Source organism: Castor canadensis, chromosome 18, assembly GCF_047511655.1.
Source record: "Castor canadensis chromosome 18, mCasCan1.hap1v2, whole genome shotgun sequence".
NCBI classification, from domain to species: domain Eukaryota; kingdom Metazoa; phylum Chordata; class Mammalia; order Rodentia; family Castoridae; genus Castor; species Castor canadensis.
The window spans coordinates 35,821,039-35,841,831 of NC_133403.1; the positions used below are offsets into that span (position 1 = coordinate 35,821,039).

The window sequence follows — 20,793 nt, forward strand, 5'->3', positions numbered from 1 at the left end:
TGGAACCAGAGGGAGCAAGGAGGTCATTTGAAATTACCCTCCTTTTCAGATCTTTTACTCCCACCTGGATTCTCCTGCTGAGAAACTGGCTGAGCATTCAGACCTGGAAACCCATGCCAGACAGCTAACGAAGTCCTAGAAGTCAGCCCCTGATGGTATCTGGCAACCTTGGGCCTCTCTGGGCCAAGGGTTTAGTGCCAAGAGTAATTGTGATTTACACTCCTTACCCCTTTGGGTGCAAAATGGTTTTGATTAGATACATACCATGTTTATTAAGCCTTGCACAAGGCAGGCTGGGGACTTGGCTGTGCTGTCATAAAAGGGAGGGAAGATTTACATGGCTCCCTGCAGGATTCATTTACTCTCTTGGGGATTTACTAACCTTCAATTAGAACTGTTAAGTACTGTTTACACGGTCCCTAATTCATACAAGACCAATGCAAGGTTGGCTTTTGCTTTCATTAAAGACCTATGAATCAAGAAAATAAAAAATTAAAAGTCTTTACCAAGCAAGATGTGATTTGGGTTAAAAAAAAAAAGAACATGAAACATAAAAAGGCATTAGCAGAGAGAAGCCTAACTTTGTCACTGTTTAGGAGTGGCCTGTTAGCAAAACACTTATACACTTTTTAGGATAGGTTTAAATAACTTTTTAGGATAGGTTTAAAACAACTTTTTAGGTTGGATTTCAAACAAAAACAGAACACCAGGTTTGAGGTTGTTTGAAAGAGGATGGACTTTACAGTTTTAGCATTCTTTCTATAGAGGCCTGGGAGAAGAGAGTCTCTCGAATTCTTTTCTGCTGTTGAAAACTCAAGATTCCATTTTTTTCCATCAGATAGCAGAGTTCCTTGTCTCTTTTACAGGGGACATTCGTGCATACAGAAAGTCACCTTTAGCTGTGCCTTCACGCTAAGGTGCATGGACTCCCAGAAGGGCACAGAGATGGGCTGGATAGAAGAGCAGCATCATATACCATGAGACATCATCCCAAGGAGTTCGGATGAAATATATACTTTTTAAAATAAACGTTGAGAAAAGTAGCATAGGATTGGATCAGAAGTCACAAACTCAAGAGCTCAGAGTGGAGAGCGAGGCACATGGGAACGAATCCTTTGCTCTGGGTTGGGGCTGAAGTGAACTGTGGTCTCTCTGAAAAGACACCCACTGCTAAGCTCTAGGCTCTGTAAGGATTGTGGCATGAGTTATTAAGAAGCGGTCACATTTGTGCTTTGCTTTGGAGGACAGCTGTATGCAAATCACACAGCCTTGTGCCGGGAGAAGTCGTTTTCAATTCTTTGACACCTTATGGGCATTGATTTCAATTTGAGCCTTGGAAACAGATCACTTGGGCAATGACAGCCTCGGGTTGTACACAACAAATGCAATCACAGGAAAGAATGACACCAACAACAGTCACAGCCAACAATGATGATGATCACCAGATGTCCTGAGTGCTCTGTCTACATTGCCGTGGTCCCTCGGATTGTCCTTATTTGCAGACAAGAGAACACACTCGCCAAGGTGAAGTCACTTGCTCAGGTCACATAGCCAGGAAGAGGCAAAGCATGCTCACACTAAGTCCTGTAGCCCAGACTCTGTGTTCTCGGCTATCCGGAAGCATCAGGCTGGGTGGAACTAGGGCCTCTTTTCTTTTGTGGCTTGGTTTCCAGTCACAGTGAAAGGTGATGGCAAAATTCTGTGCCTTCACAAACTTCTACTTGTCAGTGTTCTCTCCTGTGAACTGAGTTATTCCTTGAAAGATGAGGAGAAATAAAGACTGGACAGAGAAATCACAATAGCATTTTCTGTATCTGGAGACGCCCTGGGAAGGCTGACATCAGTATGCTTTTCTAACATTACAAAGAACAGAAACATTTCAGCACGGATGGAAATGAGGAGGTTGATCATTGCCCACATGGGAGATCTGGTGATGACATTTTAAAAAATTATGATAAACCCCATGATGACATGAAATCTACCTTCTTACACTCTTAAGTGCGCAGTGTAGTGTTGTTAACGAATGTGTATTTGTGTAGCAGAATTTTGGAAGCTTTGCATCTTGCATAACTGAAATTGTATCTTTTAAGTAACAGTTTCCTATTTTTCCCACCTCAGGTTCTGACATCCACTTTACTGTTGTCTGCTTGTATGAATTGGATGATTTTATGTGAAGGAATTGATTGAATAGTTGATTGATTGCTGGAGATCAGCCCCAAGGCCTTGTGCACGCTAGGTAGAGGACCATTGAGCTGCACCCCCAGCCTGACTCTCACAGAAGCCAGGTCATGAGGAACTTGTCCTTCTGTGACTGGCTCACTCCACATAGTGATATCCCCAAGGTTCACCCATGGTGTCACACAAGACAGAATTCCTTCTCTTTTAAGGTTGGTTGATATCCCCTTGTGTGACTAGCCCTCATTTTCTTTATCTGTTCATCCACGGATGGACATTTAACTTTTCCCAACCTCGTGGATATCACAAAAATCATACTATAATGAACATAGGGTTGCAAATATCTCTTCAAGATCATGTTTTCAATTCTTTCAGATAAATATCCCTCAAGGAGACTCCATATTGTTTTCCATTCTGCTAACACCAGTTTACATTTCCACCAACAGGGCACAAGGGCTCCAGTTTTTCCACATCTTGATCAATCCCTATTTTCTGTTTTTATTTTATCTTTGAAGTCATGATTGTCTTAATAGGTGTGAAGTGACATCTCGTGGTGTTTTGATTTGCATTTCTCTGGTGACAGTGGTGCTGAGTGTCTTTTCATGTACATGTCTTCTTTGGAGAAAGATCTTGTCAGGCTCTTTGCTCATTTTTGGATGAGGTTATTTATTGCTTTTGCTATTGAATCGTCAGAGTTCCTTAAATCTTTTGGATATTAACTTCTTATCAAATACATGTCTTGCAAAGACTTCCATTCACAGTTTGCCTTTTTAATCTATTGATTGCTTTCTTTGCTGTGCAGCAGCATTTTGGTTAGATAAAATTCTATTTGTCTAGTTTTGGTTTTGTTGCTTATGCTTTTTGTGTCATATCCCCCTTCCCCCCCCAAAAAAAAACATTACCTGTGAGCCTAGCTCTTGACCAGATAAATGCCTGAGGGTCTTTGATGGACACACTCATCTAATTCTACCCTGAGTGGTGTAAGGTCTGTGTTGGAGGTTGGCTTCTTCCAGAAACAACTAGAATTTGATGATGGACAACACGGAAACTTCCAGTGGTGAAAGGGGTGGGTGAGGCCCCACAACCCACAGAGGAGGATCACAGGATAAAGGATGTGGGGAGGTAATTCTGTCATCTTCCCAGAATCTTAAGGATTTTTCTTTGGCTTAGATTTCCTGAATTTTAAAAAGACCTCCTGCTTTCCACATGACAAAGAGGATAATAGCCTGGCTTGTCTCATTGGGTCCCCAGACTTTGCTACTACGTCTTTAGTCATTCTTCACGTGTGTTAACTTAGCCTCATGTCACATTCCCTTCTGTAATGATCATTTCATGATGCCCTACTCCAAGAAGTAAGACCGATGTCTTTTTAGAGGTGCCCATTTGTCTTGGAAGAGATAGTACAAATAAAGTCATTCTGAACTGATGAAAACAGAGATGAAGAAGGAAGGATGGAAAAATAAAACAGAAAGAAGGATGGTCTGACTTCTGGGACCAGAGATGCTCTTCATCTGCTCTTGGCCAATGGCAAATATGACATCCCTGGCAACGGGAAATAAGATTTCTCCCCTCTCCCTTCCTTTCTCCCACACTGTTATCCACATCTTTAACGTGTGTTGACTGTCTTCTCTCAGTTACAAATGTTATATGTGGTCATTTTATCTATAACAGAGGTGTCAGTCTATTTTAGAGAACAAAGTGTTTTTAATACCTTGTTTTCAATTGTCAGAAGATATGGTTGTTCTTGGGTGGGTTTTCTGATGTCCTATTCTGTGAACAAATTGTTCATGCTATTTAAAGTCCTCCTGTAATTTACACATCTCTAGTTAAGTGCAAACAAATGATATTTTTATCTTATGACATAGCAGAGTTGATCATGGACTCTGGACTCTGACAGAAATGAGTGTGCATCCCTCTCTGAACACTTGCTAGTGTGAGGTCTAAATGCTGGTAGAGCCCTTGACCTCTGGGCTTACACTCCATCTCTGTAGAGTGGGGATGAGAATGTTACTTAATGTCCAGGTCGGTGTGAGAGTCAGGCGAGACTGAATCATGTCATAGTAATGACCCCTTTCTAAATCCTAATGGCTTAAAACAAGTCAGGGTTATTCCTCCCTAACGCCGCATGTTCTGTGCACATCAGCAGGTACCTCTTCTCTGTCACCCTCACCCTGGGACTAAGAGCAACAATGAAAAACAGAAGATAACTCAAGATAAGTGGGACTAATGAGTGGGCTCAAAACCCACTTTGTTGACCTCGAAGTGAGTTTAACTCCTCTCTAGATAACTCCAGATGGGGCTTGCAAGGTCTATCCTCAGTAGATTAAGATTAATATTTTAGAATGCGAATTCTCCAAAACAGCTGGAATTTGAGTGCAGAAGGTCTGCGGGAAGTGATTCCAGAAAGTACTGGTCAAGAAGTGAGAATCTGAGAGGGGAACCAGTACAGGGTGTCTTCATAGGCAAGAATGACTCTGAGCAATGGGGACTCCATGGTGACCAAAGTCCCACCAGTTGGAATGGCTCCTGTCCCTGCAGCAGGGGAAAGTCATGCACATCAGAGTCAGGCAGCAGCTCTTAAATGGTCTAGCCAGGCAGTGCTGGTGTAATCTTCTTCCACATTCCATTGGTCACAATTAGTCATGTGGCCCAATCCATCCACAAGGGACATGGCAGAAGGAGAGCCAGGCCTGTCGTTGGGTAGTGTCTAACATGGAGATTCAATGAGAGAATACTGGTGAGGCATATAACACAGACCCTGGTATTTGGGTCATGAAGGTGAATTGCTCTTTTAGTTATGAGGAGGTATGCCCCACTGGAGTAGGGACAATGGAAAGAGAGGCATCTTGTTTTATTGGTAACAATATTAATACTTATCATGGAACACTTTCCATGTGCTGGGCACTTTGTCACACAGCACTCTCACCACACCCCCACGAGGTATGTAACTGGGATTTGCAACCCTAATATACAGAGAGGAAACAACTCTCAGCCAGGTTAAAGACCCTGCCCAGGAGCTAGGAACTGGCACCACACCACAGCACTTCCTATCTGTACTGTGAGCACTTAGCACCTACTTCCAGTGACAGGGGTTCCCTGAATGCTCCTTCTTAAGAAATAAGAGGGTCAGCCTAAGAAGGCTGTAAGTTCTGGAAATATCCCAAGCTATTAACAACCACCCCCCCTTAAAGTTTTAAGTGTTTACTACCATCGAAAATTGCTATTCCCTTAGGGGCCCGATCTTTTTCCTCTCCTAGTTATCCTAAAAAAAATAATAACTTGGAATTTCATTTTGGGATCCCTCTGGGATGTGACAAGCTCCCCTTCCTTTTATTCAGTTAGAAGCTGAAAATATCAGCTGGCTCTTATCTGACTCCTTGTCTGTCAACATTATGTTCAGAGGAAAATCTCATTCTACTCAGTAATTTAAAAAAATCCAACTTTTCGGGGGATTGGTGGACAGGGTAGACAAATAAAAATAATTCTGAGGTTATCTGAGAACTGACACTCTGTACCATAGCCATAAGAATGTTTTCCAAATTTAAAACTCAGATGAAGGAAGTGGGTTACAATAGCAGCAACCTTTGACCCTGACCAGTCATAATGGTTTCCTGGATTCAGAGATATTATGGGCTGGAGCCAAGGGTTTCAGCGGAGAGCTCAAGATGGGTTAAAGTTAGAACACAATGTGCGAGTTGCGGCTGGGGCTGTCTGAGGCCATCTTTCCTCCTTTCCGGTGAAGAGGATTCCTTTCCAAACAGGACTTTTCCCTCGGTCCAGCCAGCTCCTGCATGTTCGCTCTGTTCCTGCTTTGGAGAGGAAATTGTCATTCCTTGAGATCATGGTGAATCTGAAAGTCTTCACTCCAGGGATGTTTCTAGAGACTATTCATACTTACCAACTGACCCCTGTGTGCTGTTCCAGATGCCTGGGATGTCACAGTCGACAAAAAAAAATCAGCCCGCAGCCTCATCCATGGGACACTTCCTTCCTTAGCCTTGACTCTGTTGGTATCTGGGACTTGATATCTTGATATCTGGGACTTGAAGACTCCATTGTTGGGGACAAGGGGAAGGAGGAGGTGGCCTGTGCATTGTGGGGTGTTTCGCAGCACTTGCTCAGCTTAGACACCACCTTCTCCCCAGTTGTCACAACCAACAACCCCCCTCAACATGGCTCTCCTTGTACCCTGAGGCACTGAGCAGTGACTGCACACCCATTCTGTAGGGAGGGGATAGATGGGAGATGGCCCACACGCTGTGAACTAGTAACTAGTTTAGGCAATCTAGTGGAAGTCAGTCAACACATGGATTAGGTTAAGGAAGAGAAACTGGTCATTAGATGAAGTGGTTGGAAAGTCCTTATTCAAAAGGTAATATTTGCAAAGACTCGAAAGACATAAAAGTGAGCCATATGGCCATGGAGGAAGAACATTCCAGAAGGAGGCAACAGCCAGTGCAAAGGCCCTGAATATGTACAATGGCTGGTGGATGTGGCCAGCACAGAGGGACCTGGAGGAGATGCTGGGGTTACAAAGGAAGCAGGGGACAGAGTGCGGCACAGAGGGCCTGTGGGGCCAGAGTGAAGGCTTGGTTTCCTCTGGGTGGAAAGGAAACCACTGTCCGATTTTGAACAGAGGCAAGACAGACCTGCATTGTGTTTGAACCGGACATCTCTGGCTGCTGTGGAGACTTCAGAAAAGACTTTAGCAGGAGCAATGACAAAATCAGGACTTTAGTGAGTCAGCCTTTGACTCCAGGAGAGTAAGGGGCCTGGCCAGCTGCCTATGGGCTGCTGCAGATTCCATCTCCCTCTCCCCCCTTCTGTACAGATGCACATGCGTGGTCAGCTTGTGGCTGCCCTGGCCTCATAAACCACTGAGCAATAAAACTTGCTTTATTTCCCCATTACCATTTGTTGTTAGATTTTGCCCTAGGAAATGTGCTGATTTTAAATTTGAATATAAGATAGTTAAATAGTAATTAATAATGCATGATAAAAATAGTAAGCTAATGGTTACCCAACACTTGTTATATGCCAGATGTGATACTAAATGCCTATCATTCATTATCTCATTTAATTTTGGCAGGACCCCTTTGAAATGCATACTTATTTCATTAATTCTCCCACGGTCAGAGGACCAGACTGAGGGTCCAAGTGCTTCCAGTGATTTCTCCAAAGTAGCTTAGCGTAAGCCTCATTGGTTGGTGCAGGAGCAGGATAGCGTCTAGTTGGCATGGAAGGTGGAATGAATGTTCTGAATGCAAGGGGAGCCAGCCCCACATTCAAAACCATCTCCTTGCTCCCCTGGAACACATCATAGAGATGTGAGGAGTGGACAAAGACCAGTCCTTCAACTCTGAACCGTGTCAGTCAGCCAGAATCGGAGACGTGAGCTGTGGGTGCAAACTAGAGCCAATGTTCAGCTCTGATGGTGGGGCTGGAGAGCACTGAGGTTTAGTGCTCAGTCTTGTGAATCTATAGACCCAGGTTCAAATCCAGCTCCACCATTTGGGAACTCTGAGATCTGAATCGGGTATGTCACCTCTCTAAGCTTTGATTTCATCTCTGGGATTGGAACAATGATAATGCAGGTGCTATTGTGCCCTGCCCAGGCACCTTCCAGATGCCCACAGCCAAGGTGAACAGCTCTTAGCAGGCTGGCTGCCATTTGATTCCTCTGGCCAAGATCTCCTCTGACAGGATGTGCCCTCAGCCCAGGATGGGATGGGGACAACTTTAGCCAATGAGGAAGAAGATGAAGCATAGAAATACAAGTTACCTATCCACCATGTTTCTTCCCTGCACTGATTCTGAGATGAGTTCTCACAGCATCCCGAGGGGTGGGGACACAGCAGGATTGTGTCCCATTACCCACCAGGGTCACCGCTCACTGATACATCTGTTGCTTCTGCTTTCCTTCCTTTCTGTTCTTCCTCTCCCTATGCTATTGGGGGTCAGCCCCCCTCCAATCAGCTACTTACATCTAGGATCTGTTTAGGGGAAAAGGGAAGACCAAAGCACGTGGGAACTGTCCCAAAAGTGTCATGATGTTTACAAAAGGGGAACGTTTGAAGCGCTCTGCATATTGTCAGACATGTGTGTGTACACTAAGCACTGGAAATGGTAGTTGTAATGATGATAATGGGGATAGGAGGAGGAAAAGAGGAAGAGGAGGAACAAGGAAAGAAGAAGGAGGTGGAAGAGGAGTAGGAGGAAGAACAGAGTGATGCAAGTGGTGACATGCTGGCATGAGGCCAGAAGGGAAATGGAGGGACTGATGGTGTAGTGACATGATGGCCTGTAGACCACTTGCTCAGCCAGGTCCACAATGGAGCGGTCCCCCTCCTTCGCATTCTCTCCCCCGTCTCCTCTGCACCCTCCTCTTCTGCAGCAGCTGACAGCCCAGAAGTCAGTGGGTGCTTACTGAACCCCAACTCTACATCGACTTGGTGGGAAGAACCAGGAGCCAGAAATCCTCTTGTCTCTTCCATGTAGAGTTCAATTTCCTTCCATCTACAAAGATTCTTCTTGCAAATTTTCCCTTGGACTTGACCTTGGCTCCTGCCACTGGACAAGTGGACAACACAGCCTTGGGAAAAGCCTGAAAGTGTTGTCCCGAGACAGTTACTCAGCTTCCTGTGTGGGTGGCTTATTTCCGTTCTCACTCTTTCTCTCCAGAATGCCCTGTTCTCAGATCAAGTGACCTGAAAGTGTGCAAGTCAACATTAGGAGTTTCAGCTGCAGAAAACTTGCAGAATTCAACTCTAATGAAGGGATTACATTTAACTCTTTAGAGGCAGGAATAGAAAAATGTGAGCACTGGTTCCTGAGAAGCTCAGAGCTGAGAGGGACCTTCCTGATCATCTCTTCTGACCCTCCCTCATTCTATAGAAGGGCCACCAAGACAGAGATGCCACTTTACATCAGATGCCACACAGCTAGTAGTAACACAGCCCACAATAAAACTCTTCTCTGGACACCTGATTGCTTTTCTTGCTGTATTATATCTTCCTCATTGTAAGTCAACTCATCAAAAAATGCACCAGGAACATTCATTGCTCAAGGACAAATCTTTTTGTGAACAGTTGCTTCGACATTTAGCTCTTTCATCAGTCTTGCTTTTTCATTTGTCGTGTTTTCAAAAAAAAAAATCAGGAGAACTGTGGGCTTTAAAAGAATGAAACTGTAAAGAATTGCTATTTAACCTCAATGTCTCCAAATCATGAAAAGCCCCATGTTGAAATGAATGGTCGATTTTTCATTCCCAATAAAATGTAATTCATCTAATTGATTTGATGGAATCTATGTATTCTGAAGCTTTGTTTTTTTCTGAGTAGAAGGACCAACCCGCTGAGCTCTGAAAGGAGGAATAAGAGCCAGAGTGAAGAGAATAACAAAAAGAGAGAGAGAGAAAAAAAAAAAACAGATCCTAAGTATATCAAAACTCTCCTCTTTAAGACACTAACTAGAGAGAGCTCCCAGAGAATTACAAAAACCCACATTTCTGGCACCCATCTGAACCTCAAAATTACTTAGTTGTGTTTATTTATATCTTGGTTTATTCTTAAGGAGCTGAAGGAATGATGTCTTCAGTAAAGCTAAATGCTTTACTTATTGATCACTTATCCCATTAAATGTGTCTATGAAGAAACTATAGGAGGGGACTCTGCTCTCATCTTCATTTGTCATGGGCTGGATGATGGCTTTCCCCAAAGATTTGTCCACCTGGAACCTTTGAATGTGTGCTTATTTGTAAAAACAAAAAACAAAATAACCTTTGCAGGTATAGTTAAGCCTTGATAGGAGACCATTCTGGATCACCTGGTGAGCTAGATCCAACAACAAGTGTCATTAGAAGAAGAGAAAGACAGCCATGGAGGTGAAGACCATGAGAAGACAGAGGCAGAGACTGAGAGATGCCCCTCAAAGCTGAGGAACACCAAGGATCGACAAAGATCTCCGGCTACCACCGGAAGCAAGGAAGAGACATCCTCCCTCAGAGGCCCCAAGGGACCAACTCTGTTTATATCTTGATTCAGGACTTCCGCTTCCAGAGCTGACAGAGACTAGACTTCCGCTGTTTTAAAACACCCAGTTTGTAGTTTTCAGCATCCCCAGGAGAGAAATTCACCACTTATTGTGCAGATTGAGGAAGAGAGGCTCTGAAGAATTCAATAATTTACCTAAGTCACATAATCCCATGTGCCATGACGGGGTTTAAAATCCACAATAGATTTTAAATTGAACTTTTGCAACCAGCATAAATGCATAAATTAATGTGTGAGAAGCCACTCCCCCAAAACTGCTTCTCTTAGGATGCTGAGATTTTAGGTAACTTTGACCTTCTTCAAAATTCTTGTACAGACCACTCACATTTTCTAAAGTAAGCAATATTGACTATTCAATTTAAAGACAAAAGGCAATTTTCCTGAGGCACACAGAACATCAGAGGGTTTTAACTGAACAGGGAGGTCCATAAACTTGTATGGAATAAATGATGATTGTAATTGTATCCACCAGTTGATTCTGACGGCAGTCTAAATGAGGATGGTACTGGTTATTTTGCAGATGGGAAGCTAAAGTTTCAGAATAGGAAACACTGAGCAGGTACATTTAAAGCCTTGACCAGGCGGTATTCCTTTACTCTCACGGTCTCTTTAGACACCCCCACCCCAGATCTGAATTATAAATTATGCTGGAAGCATAATTTATTCTCTCTCACACTAATTAATATTCAAGTTAGGAAAAGAAAGAGGACCTTCTTCCTCTAGAGGAAACTCCATCTTCCTCAATTTCTAGACAAGGGGACTGCGACTTAGAGGGTCAGACAGCATGACTGTGGTAGAACCTAGGACTGACCCATGTGTAGATGAACTAAGGAGGAAGCTCACAGGAGAAATGTCCTTATGCCCAGGAAGTGTGACCTTCAGAATATGCACTGTGCCCAAAGGCATTGGCATTGCCATGGGAAAAATAACTCACGGGCAAGCAGCAGAGAGCAATGAATTCCCAATCCCTGCCAAGATGGCTGTCTGCACCCTGGCTGTCCTCACCAGGGTGTGATCATAGAAAAGGGGTTTCCCCTCTCTGGACCCCAGTTTCCCATTCACACATGAGGGTAATAGTCTAGAATCTCTAGGGGAATCTTTTTTTTTTAAATATAAGTTCTTTAGCATAATGCAACCACTAAAAACTTTAAAGGGAGGGTGGGCAAAGGAGTGTGAGTCAGGTGACAACAAAGGCACCTGCACGCCCATGTTTATTGCAGCACTGTTCACAACAGTCAAGTTATGGAAACAGCCAAGATGCCCCACCACTGACGAGTGGATCAAGAAAATGTGCCATTTATATATAATGGAGATTTATTCAGCCACAAAGAATGAAATTTTGTCATTTGCAGGTAAATGGATGGAACTGGAGAACATCATCTTAAGTGAAGCTAGCCAGGTTCAGAAAGCCAAAGGCCACATGTTTTCTCTCATACGTGGAATACAGACCTAATAAAATGCAGCAATATGACGAAACACTGGTCACCCTAAGGGGAAGTCACACATGGGGATCACACATGAGGGTAGAAGAAGGAAGAAGGAAGTTAAGAAGGTGAATATGGCAGATGAACTTTCTATAACAAGAATGAATATGGAACATTTAAACCTGTTGAAAGCACCATAAGAAGAGGACTAAGGTAGAAAGGAGAAAAATAGAGGGGATGAACCAATTCAGGTTATAATACCTACATACATGGAAATGTCACAAGGAAACTCCCTGTGCAGTTATCTTAAACAACCAAAAATGTCATTTTTTCCTTTTTCATCTTTTCTTATACAAAATGGGAGAACAGGGGAGCAGAACAGGTCCTGGGGAGGTAGCAGTGAGAAGGGGAGGAGGTGGGGAAAGGGTGTGGGGGTGAATATGGTGCAAATTCTGTGCATATGTATATAAAATGGAAAAATGAGATCTGCTGAAACCATTCCAGGAATGGGAGGATGGCGGATGAAAGAGGATGGTGGAGGGGTGAGTTCAAGTAAGATATATTTGATATAGTCTAAGAACTGTTGTAAATATCATAATGTCCCCCCACCCAGCATGACAATTTGAATAAATAAATAAAAGAGAGAGTGGGAAGGCAGTTGAGGAAGTCACACACCTGGAGTGAATTTGACCAAAGCACTTTCTATGCAAGGATGTAAACATCACAACGAAATCCCTTCTACATTAATTCATGTTCATCAAATCCCAGAAAAAGCAAGTCCAGAAAGACCCAATACTGCAAGATTCCACTCCTATGACGTATCTAAAATTGTCAGAAGCAGGAAATAGAATGGTGGTTCCCAGGGGATTGGGATGGGGGGGTGAGGGAGATGGGGTCAAGGTCACAAAAGTCCAGAACGATGTCACAGTGAACAGCTCAGCTCTCTGAGGAGGTGACAGACAAGCCACTCCTGAATGGCAGTGTTGCAGGCGGAGAGAGGAGCATGAACGAAGGTCCTGGGACCTGCATTTATTGATTTGTTGTTGGTTTTTTACAGTACTTACTGGAATGTTTTGCATCCATATAGATAGTAAGATATGCAAATGCTAAGTGTAGGGGTTGGTGAAGTTTCTTTGGCAAATGTATTCACTTCTGTAACCATCAACCAGACTCTGAGCATTTCTGTCTCCCCAGAAAGTTGCCTTACTCCAAATTCTGCCCCGTTTCCCTGCTATTCTTTTTTGACTTTTATGCCATAAATTAAAATTGTCTTTCAACTTCATGGGAAAACAATCTCACAGTACATACTTTCCCATGCCCAGTTTCTTCCCTCCCATGTCAGATCTGTGTGATTCGTCCATATTGCCACACATATTCTTTGTTCACTTCTTTTCAGTGCTGAATAGTATTCCACTGCATGGATATACCACAGTGTGTTGTTGGTCCATTCTCCTGGTGATGAACACTTGCGTTGCTCCCAGTTTTGGGGCTCTTATGAATAAACTCACTGTGACTCTTTGTACACAGTTCTTTCATGGACACACATATTCATTTTGGGGTCACAGGATAGACGTCTCTTTAACTTTTGCAGAAATGACTGAACAGTTTTCAAGTAGATTTTCACGTGGAGTGAGACTGAAACCTCAAGACTAGAGGGTTTCCAATGGAAACCGTCTGGCGTGGGGCTTCTACCATTCCTTGCCCGTTTCCCTCCATCGCTGAGTCCCACTAACACACACAGGTTTGTTTCTTGCTCCATTGTAGGGTTAGACCTTACCCTTGCCCTCCAGAGACCACGGGACCCCAGGACAGCTGTGCCCAAGGACCAACCTCAGGTGCTGGGTACCCAGCCACCCTCTCCCTGGGGCTCAGCCTCCTCCCGTGTATGTTAAATGGTGGTGCAGGACTAATGCTTTGCAGGTTGCTGAGTGGATGAGAGCAGACAGGAGGGCGCCCTGACACGTTAAAGATCAGAAGCCTTGATAACCTGTCCCTTTGATCTGTGCCCCCTCGGTCACCTAATGAGGGGAACTCAGAGTGTCAACCTGTTTATTAAATGCTCAGAACCATGTGTGAGCCCGACCGAAAGTCAATCATATTTTCATTTATTCTGCAAGTCTCCTCCCGTTGGCCCAGCCCGCTGTCCCCAAGACTGCCAGCCCCGCCAAGGTTTCTTTTCATCTCCAGAGGAGGGGATTTGGGGACAGAGCGTTGGCGCAGACGGTCAGTCGGGGGGCTCCGATGTTTGCATTTTCTTACTGATTTTCTAGGTGTTTGGAAATTAATGATACTCAGCACCTCATGATTTTCTCCTAGATGTCAAACAAAAACTTGAAAGGGAGCATGGCCGCCAGCAGGGAGGGGACAGGGGACACAGTGTGGGAGATGGAAACCTCTCCCTGGCTCTCTCTCTCTCTCTCTCTCTCTCCATCCTTCCAGCCCTGAGAGGATTCAGATGGAAGATGAATTCCTATTCCTGAACTTGTCCAGATCTAATGAAGCCTTAATTCATCAAATTCCCTTTGAAATTAAAAAAAAAAGGAAAAAAGAAAGACAAATCAAAATAACGGATGGCCGGGTGGCTTTAATCTCTACTTTTTCCTCACCCTTTCCCCTTTGAACTTGGTCACTGTGATTTTCTTAATTTTCTGAGATTCCGCCCTGATTCCTTTCAAGAGACATCAGCTCCGTCTCTTCCCCTTGGTCTTCTGGATGTGGCATAAATATTTCTGCCCTGCTGAGGCCCCTGGCTGGATGCTGACCTTGGCCGTGGCTGGGGGAGGGGGCAGAGCAAGTCACTCTGAAGTTTGCTTGGTAAGGATAGCTCTGACAGTTGTGGGGACACTGAGAGTTCTGGAAGTCCACATTAGCCCTTGGCACCGTTAGTTAGAGGAGCGGCTGGCTGGACTATCGTTCAGTGCTTGGCTCCTTCACGAAGGGATATCCTTACCTTGTTTCACTTAACCCCAGAGCCAGGTATGGTGGCTGATATCTGTAATCCCAGCCACCCTGCAAAAAGTTCACTCAATAAAAATGCTGGGTGTGGGGGCCCATGCCTGTCATCCCAGCTATGCAGGAAATGTAAACAGGAGGATTACAGTTCAGGCCCACTCAAATAAAGACCCTATTTGAAAAATAAGGAAAGGAAAAAAGTGTTGGTGGCATGACTCGAGTGGCAGAGCATCTTGCCTAGCAAGTACAAGGCCCTGAGTTCAAACCCCAGTAACTGCCCCAAAAAAAAAAAAAGTTTGATCTTTTCCCCTATTCTTATTCAATTCTTGTATATCGTACCTTGCCCCACTGCCTGGCTTGGAACAGATGCTACATAAGTGTTTGTTGAATAAATAAACATTGCACAGTATTTAATGTAAACTTGATCTTGATTTGTGTTTGTATAACGGACATAGAGACAGCCTGGTCTATGGCAATATAGACAGACTGAACACCTGCTGCAGACACTGGTGTCCATGTAGACGAGGCCATTGTCCTGTTCTTCTTCATGTTTAGCTGGGTGCTGTGTGCTTGTAATGAAGACAGTATTTCCTGCTTCCTTCCAGCAAAGTGTGGTTTATTCTGGCCATTGAAATTTAAGTGGTGCTGTGTGGTTAATGTCTTTAAAAGACAGCTGGAATAATAAATCCTTTACTTCTCTTTCTCCTTCCATATGACTGGAATGCAGACATGGAGGCTGGAGATCAGCAGCTATAATGTACTCTGAGGCAGGAAGTTAGGAAAGGTGGAAGAGCACAAAAAGCAGCTCAGCTCTCTGTTAAATGTTAAACTGGCATTTTAACCTTGACTGCCTGTTTGTGAAGGAGAAGTGGACTTCTTGTTTGTTTAAGTCAATATTTGGGGTTTGTCATCACAGACAACCTAACCTAATTCTAAAGGATTCAATATGGTTTTGAAGATCTGATTTTTCACTTACCCTTGAAAGATAAAACATCTAGAATGTAGTATCCATGGGGCAAATGCCCCACAGCCTGGTGATAAAGAAACAAAAATTGTGGTCAACTAAAAAGAAATTAGGAGTCAGGCATAGTGACACACACCTGTAATCCCAGCACTTGGGAGACCAAGGCAGGAAGATCATGAGTTCCAGGCCAGCCTCGACTGCATAGCAAGACTCTGTCTTCAATGCAACAGATATAGTTAACATTCTGTTTTCTGGAAAGTATATCAGAGAACAAGAAAAACTGTTAGACGCACAGATTTGGGACTACCAGATAAAAAAGCAGTTTGCAGGGGACAAATCAGACTCTACAATTACAAGGCACGTGGTGGGGAACTCAGCAAGATGCAGCCATATGGGGCACACGTCTGTTTCCTTCAAACCAACCTCCTGCACCCCCAGCCTCTGCAGCTTTACGAAAGGAGCAGAAAACAGGTCCAGCAGAGCTCCTGATGTCCCACTGAGACTCTCGGGTGCTGCCTGAAGCCAAGAGATAGACACATGGAGGAGGCTGGAGATTTAAGGTTGGATGTGGCAGAGACAGGGTACCTCTTGGCCAGGGTCAGCCAAGGAAGCAGTGAGATGGCTGTGCAGGGATCCAGCAGGATGGCGGTGGGTCCCTGGGAGGAGGTGGGAGCAGGAGGCTGAGGAGAATCAGGATGGCGGATGTAGAGGAAAGACACACAGGAGGCTAGAAGTGGTTGGAGGTGGTCCTGGGGGGCGCAGTGTAGCTGGAGAGGAAGTCACAGAGAGACCCCAGGTTTGCAGCCCAGCTGGATGGGAGGTGGTGCCCACTTGACAAGAGTGGTTGGGGTGGTCCAGTCCCAGGAAGAGTGGGGTGGGCTCCACAGGAGCTGGACCTGGTCCAGGCAAAGTGCTGGGGACTCCCAAGGCAAATGGGGACACACAGTCCCAGACTCAAGGATGGAGAGATGAGGCTGTGTTTGGATCTCAAAATAGAATCAAGGGCAGGGCATGGATGGAGAGAGAATTGGGGGCAGTGGCTTCTGGCTGGCACTGCCACCCCCTCCTATGACACCCTCAAGCAGCCGCAGGCCAGCTGACTGCCAGATAAGAAGTCTGTCAGCTTCTGAGGAATCAAGGCAGCCAGGGGACATGTCATCTCTGATCTTGGAGGCTGAGCTCCTACTTGCCTTGTTGCCAGAGGCCCGATGAGGGGGTCAGGTCACTTCCACAGTCCCCAGGCTTCCCTCTATTTTAAGATGAAAATCAGTCCTACCCAAGAACTGCTTGGCTTTTGTAGCTGGCAGGTGGTACAGAACACAAAATTTATCCTTCCTCTGTTTCCTTGGCCACCATTTCACCCCATCATCTCTGCACAGTGGACATTTAATCCAGAAATGTAGGCTCTCCTGCTTGGGTCTTTTCTCTGTTCTTACCTGTCTGTTATACCTGTGCAGAAGAAAAATCAAGCCATCTTTTGGAATCCTGTGTCTAGTTCTTTATCTTCACAATCAGACACCTGTAGCTTTGATGAGTATTCTGAGTTCCTGTGACATGGTCAACAGGAAGTTCGCCATCAATCTACATCGTGTCCTTTCTCTGCTGTGCCAGGCTCCCTCTCATGGGACTCTCTGCAACCCAGGTTCCCAGAAAGGCTTGGCTGATGGGAGAGATGCTGCAAGACTGGGGAGTGGGAGGAGAGAAGCCAGGGACATCCATCCCACTGTTTCTAGCAGCTGCAGTCTCTTTTTCTTCCTGCCCCCATGTCCCGTAGGATACCTCTACTCTGAATGCCCACGGTTCCTGGGAAGCCCCTGCCAGAGTTCAGTCACCTGGCTGTCCCAGCTTTTGGTTCCAATGAAGTCACCTTCTCTTGCTGTCCCATCAGCCCAAGGATGAAGGAGTAGCAGCTGTTGCCTCTGTGCATCTCTGGGCTGGTTCAGCCGTTCCTGTAGACTTCTTGACCCTGGAGTCAATTCCCTGTATTAAACCCCCTCTGCTTGAAAGACTTTTGGTGGTTTCTATGTTCTCCCTGGATCTGAAAAATCCAGACAGCTTCCCACAGTTAAGGTGTGGTCTTTGGGGCATGGTGTGGAGGTTCACATCTGTAATTTCAGCACTCAGGAGGCTGAGGTTGGAGGATTGCTTGAGTCTAGGTGTTGGGACCAGCTTGGGCAACATAGCAAGACCTTGGCTTTTGTTAAAAATGTTTTCATGAGTATGTAATAGTTGTGCAGGGGGTTTTGTTGTAACATACAGTGTGCTCTGTTTGGTTCATTCCTTCCATTATTTTCTCTCTTCCCCCACCCTCTTCTTAAAATGACATCCACAGATTTCTACATCCCACATTCACACGTGTGCAGAAAGTGCGTCAGCCATATTCACCCTCCTCCACCCAATCCATTTACCCTCCCCTCCCATCCTAACCCTCCCCTTCAGACAACCTGTGTTACGTTCCTGTCCTTATTGTTTTGTCCGATCATTAATCAGTGGGCTTTGCCTTGGTGTCTTATCTATAAATATATCGTACTTTAAATCAGTCAAACCTTCTCTATTACTGTAAGACCATCTTTAAAAAACAAAAAGTGCAGTCCCTTCCGCGATGTCTTTGATTCTGACATGACAACCTAAGGGAGGACATCCAGGCAGGTGCCATTACACCGTGATGCAAGGGAAGGAAAAGGGCAGAGGGTAAAGTATACCGCCCCAAGCCAGGACTGAGGCAGCATGACTCAGGTTGCTGGGTGCCTTCGCTTGCACCTCAGCCTCTCTGATGATCTGATCCCTGGTCGCTCATTTCACTCTCCTGAGCCTCAGTTTCTTTTCTAAATTGGTGATGATCACAAAATTGCCAAGCTTTTAAAGGATGTCGCTATAGGAAACCTTCAGTGTGCTCAGTGTTACATAGTGTAACCCAACAGCTGCAAGATCGGTAGCCATTCCAGTAGAAACTCCCTTCACGATTCTCTGATGCGTTGTTCCAACAAAGAGCTGGCCTCTCCATTCTCTCTGCAAACAGACTAATGGTGACACCAGTGTGGTCACATCCACAGGCCTGACACGCTGGGTATGTCTGTTCTCATCACTCAGGGTCCACATTTACAAAGTCCTCAGCCCTGTTCCACCCAATTAGACTGGTTCTTTTTTTGCGGTGCTGGGGTTTGAACTCAGAGCCTTCACCTTGAGCCACTCCATCAGCCCATTTTTGTGAAGGGTTTTCTCAAGATAGGGTCTCACCAACTGCTTGCCAGAGTTGGCTTTGAACCTCAATCCTCCTGATCTCTGCCTCTTGATTAGCTGGGATTACAGGCGTGAGCCACCAGCACCTGGCTTATACTTGTTCCTAAAATAAGAAGCTTTAGGATTTAAGCTTCAGGACTTCACCTGCATGGACCCCTCCCAAGGGAGGAGCCCCACAATGTGTGCACTAGACCATGATGTTTAACTTTTTTTCATTTATAAGGTTTATTTATTTTTTTCAGATCAGTTAGATTCACAGCAAACGTGAGAAGAAGGTACAGAGATATTTCATGTACCTCCCATACACAGGAACAGCTGGCCCCGCTCACTGTGAACACCACCAGAGTGGTGCACCCTTGGGTTTGATGAACCACAGTAACCATCATCACCACCCAAAGCCCACAGTCTGCAGTAGGATCTCTCTGGGGCTTGTGTGTTCTATGGATTGGCAGTACTGGGATTTGAACTCAGGGCCTCATGCTTGCCAGGCAGGTGCTCTACCAGTTGAGCTACTCTGCCAGCTGTGTTCTGTGGGTTTGGACCAATGTATAATAGCACGTGGTCCCCATTATAGTATCATACAGAATGCTTTCCTTCCGCTAAGAATCCCAATGCTCTACTTATCCATTCTTCCCTCCTTCTTAATCCCTGGGAACTCCTAATATTTTACTATTTTTGTAGTTTTGCCCTTTCCAGAATGCTACTGGTTTGGAATCACGCAGTATGTAGCCTTTGCTGATTGGTTTCTTTCACTTAGTAACATTGGACTTATAATTCCTCCTTGTTGTTTCATGTTCTTTTTAGGGCTGCATAATATTCCATTGTCTGGATATACTAATTTTTTTATTGACTCATCTACTGACGGAAAGTTTGTAACCAGAAGTTGCAGGATAGAGATGTGAGAGGTAGTTTGGTAACAAAATACTATGATCGTGTTGTCTGGATTTTGTGACTTTGGTGGTACAATCACATCCACACAATTTTATTTCTGTCCACGATAAAGCATACCATGGACACCCATGGGGTATTGTCACCTAGTGATGCTGTTGCTGTCTTAGCTGGGGTCAGGGCACTCTGTGACAACTGTGCAGTGGTGAAATCTAACAACGCACTCCTCGGAGTGTATCTCTGTCGTGAAGCCATAACACCACCTTTCTAGAAAGTAGGAACTTGTGAATTCTCTTCTCATCCTAAGTAATCACTGACTCTTGTGTCTACTTTTCTATTCGCAATTTCCTTTTCTTTTGAAAGAATCTCCAAAATGGACCCCACAGAACCTGGGTCCACCCCGTTCTTGTCATTGTCATTCTGCAGTTCAAGACAATGTCATATAAAATCAGTGCCAAGCAAAGAAAGAATTAAAGAATTTAAAGAAAGAATTGCACCCATAAAAATGAAATTGCAGGACTATGGGAAAACCTGATGGGATGTAAGGTGCTAAAAGCAATTGCAGTTGAATTGGCATTGGGTGAGAGTCCGGGCTTAGGGGAAGATCTTGCCATCTACAGTCTCCCACCCTTCGATGGCTTTGCGATGACTTCATCTCAAAGGACCCTGTAGATAAGTGCTGTGTGCACCTTTTATTAAGCTGACAACATAGAACTCCAGGCTGGGCTGTGTGCCAATTTACTACAAAACAGAACACTAAAATATGCCTCTGCTCACTGGCCAGGAAAGGCAACTGAGAGAAAACTCATTTGCCAGTTTTTCCAGTCCACCTACTCCATTCTACAGATGGGTAGACTGAGGCCCAGAGAAGCAAAGTGTATTTCTAGGGTTGCACAGTCACCCAGTGGCAGAGTCAAGGCTCGGGGTCTCAGGAATGCCTGTTCTTCTGTCTCTCTGCAACTCTTGGGTGTATAAAGCTGGGAGTGGGGGTGGGGAAGGGAGGAGGCAGTGGGAATTGGGGCCTGACATAAGCTTGAAGTGTCACTGAGAGGAGAAAATGGGGTGGGGGGGTGGGAGGCCTCAGCAACTCCCAAAGGCC

The 20,793-nt window shown here is 44.9% G+C and overlaps 1 non-coding gene across 1 annotated transcript; it reads right to left on the minus strand.

Annotated features, from left to right (window-relative positions):
- Window positions 1-19,252: 19,252 nt before the first annotated feature.
- Window positions 19,253-19,325, minus strand: Trnaa-ggc (transfer RNA alanine (anticodon GGC)). Its single transcript has one exon. It is a non-coding gene; the product is annotated as a tRNA-Ala (tRNA).
- Between the last annotated feature and the right edge of the window lie 1,468 nt (window positions 19,326-20,793).